The sequence below is a fragment of the Amblyomma americanum genome, chromosome 11, assembly GCF_052857255.1.
Source record: "Amblyomma americanum isolate KBUSLIRL-KWMA chromosome 11, ASM5285725v1, whole genome shotgun sequence".
NCBI lineage: Eukaryota > Metazoa > Arthropoda > Arachnida > Ixodida > Ixodidae > Amblyomma > Amblyomma americanum.
Window position 1 is genome coordinate 112,918,205 of NC_135507.1, and position 3,114 is coordinate 112,921,318.

Genomic DNA, 3,114 nt, shown 5'->3' on the forward strand with positions numbered 1-3,114 from the left:
TCGAGGGCCAGTCCTAACATCGAAAGACTTGGTTGTAGGCCAGTTGGTAAGACACCAACCTTGCAAGAGCAGGCTGAGACATCAAGCGAGAGAGGCCCTCTCCCGGCATATCGCCGGGAAACACGAAAGAAAACAATCACCCTGTATGACAAGGGTAACTACAATGCCATTAATCATGAACTGAGCATTTTTTCCCACTCTTCGAAGCCGGTTATAACCAGAGATCTGTTAACGAGAATTGGCTAATATTTAAAAATAAACTTCATGAACTAACTCAAAAATTTATCCCTAGAATAACGTTTCGTGAAAATCGCTCTAAACCCTGGTTTTCTAAGACACTAAAAAGACTGGAGAATAAAAAGAAGCGGCTTTTTCGCGCTGCCAAATTTAAAAGCAATTCCGAAGCGTGGGAGAAATACTTTTCAGCCGAAAAAGAATACTTGACTTCCGTCACCAACGCTAAACACTCATTTTTTAACAGCGACTTACCGCGCATGCTATGTGATAACCCCAAAAAATTTTGGCGCGTTATCAATCCCGCACCATCACACTCAGTCAGTCACTCTCACTCATGCATCCGGTATTCAAGCCTCCGACACAGAATGCGCTAACATCTTCAATACGGCGTTCTCGTCAATTTTCACCCAGGAGCGCAACCCGCCTCCAAGAATACCTCCTACTAATGCCACCTCACCGATGGACGCAATAACTTTTTCTTCAACTGGCATCTCGTCTTTAATCGAGAAAATGAAACTTTCCTCGTCAGCCGGCATCGACGAGATAAACACTAAACTACTAAAAAACACAAAATGTATCAGTGCAGTGTATCTTGAATTATTGTTTTCGCAATCACTCTCTACAGGTCTCATTCCGGAAAACTGGAAAGTTGGGAAGGTCGTTCCACTCTACAAATCAGGTGACAAAAATTCCCCTCTGAACTACCGTCCTATTTCTTTAACTAGCGTCCCCTGCAAGATCATGGAACATATCATATACTCTCAGGTAATGGACTTCTTAGACGCTAACAATTTCTTCCATCCATCCCAGCACGGTTTCCGCAAGGGGTATTCATGCGAAACCCAACTAGCCATGTTCCTCAACGACTTACATACTAACCTGGACGCTAACCTTCAAGTTGACGCCATCTTTCTGGATTACGCTAAAGCATTTGATAAAGTTCCACATCAACGTTTAATACAAAAACTTTCTATTCTAAACATTCATCCTAACGTGCTAAACTGGATCAAGGCCTTCTTAAGAAATCGCTTTCAGTTAGTCATTGTAAATAACCAGTCTTCCAACCCTCTCCCTGTAACATCCGGCGTCCCACAAGGCTCTGTTCTTGCACCCCTATTGTTTTTAATATATATTAATGATCTCCCTCAATACGTATCCTGCCAAATTCGAATGTTCGCTGACGACTGCGTAATTTACCGCCAAGTAACAAACATAACTGATCATGAAGCCCTCCAGCAGGACCTTAACCAAATTGAACAGTGGTGCGCAGATTGGCTTATGACCCTCAACCCTAGCAAATGCAAGCTTCTTTCCATCACCCGTCGCAAAAAGACTCATGCCTTCCAATACAAAATCGCTAACGAGTCCGTAGAATCTGTATCATCTTTCAAATACTTAGGCGTCACATTATCTAATGACCTAACATGGAATGCACATGTTACTAACGTGATATCATCGGCTAACAAAACTCTGGGATTTCTTAAACGTCACCTTCGCCTCACCTCACATCACGTGAAATTGCTCGCCTACAAGTCACTCATTAGACCTAAACTTGAATATGCATCCGCCATATGGGACCCGCATCATATTAACCTCGTAAACGATCTAGAAGCCGTTCAAAACCGCGCTACAAGGTTCATTCATTCTTCTTACTCCTACGACGTCAGTGTTTCAGCCTTAAAAACCAAATCAGCACTATCGCCTCTTTCCGTTCGTCGTCGCATAGCCACGCTATCACTGTACCACAAGTTCTTTTACTCATCACTTAACCGTGCCCCTTACATCACGCCAGCATCATACATTTCTCATCGCACTAGCCACACGCTTCAAGTTTTTCGCCCACGTGCCCGAACTGTTACTTTTTCAGCCTCCTTCTTCCCACGTGCAGCTAAAGATTGGAACGGCCTTCCCCAGCATATCGTCGACATCACCTGTCCTTCATCATTTGCAAGCAATCTAAACAACATTTTTTGTTCATGATCACTAGTGGCATTGTTTTGTGCCTTTTCTGCTAATCCCACCACTTATGTAATACCCCGCGAGGGGTCTTTAAGGTAATAAAATGAAATGAAATGAAATGAAATTCCCAGCGCTTCTAGTTTAAAAAGGAGTATGGGATGATTGATTGTATCAAATGCCTTCGTAAAATCAATTAATACCGCTGGCGCCCAAAGTCCGTTATCAATGAAGTGTTTAATTCTTTCAGTAAATTGTACCAGTGCGAGCTCAGTGGAATAGTTAGGGCGAAAACCAAATTGACGAGGTATCGGAAGGCTGAATTTTAGAAGGTAGTTCATTAGACGGTTAACAACGAGCTTTTCGATTACTTTACTGAAAAATGGAAGAATAGTTTTTGGACGATAATTAGCCAAACTGTATTTATCGCCTCACTTATGTATGGGAATAACTTTGCCGTTTTTAAGTTGATCTGGAAAGTCACCAGACTTAAACATCTTATTGATAACATTAGTGAGAACGGGCGACAGTTCGTGTGCAACAAGTTTAATTTTAGATGGAAGGATAGAATCTCAGCGACACCCGGTATTTTTTAAGCTGGTTATTACATTTATAACTTCATCTGGTGATGTTGGACGCAAATAGAAAGAGTAAGGACAACGATTAGGTCGCGAGATTTCAGCGGTGGGCATTTTGTCAAGCTGTGAAAAAAATGAGTTAAACGCATTTGCTATGTCCGTATAGGGTTAGTTAAACTTCGCGTACCATCATTAATTTATGTAATATTGCAGTTTTGGTCCGACAGATTTAAAAACTTCATAATCAAGTGCCAGTTCTTATGTGTGTTGTATCCATTTCTAAGTATTTCGTTTTCATAGTAACTCCTTTTACGATGTTTAATTAGAGAAAATAGCGTTTTTG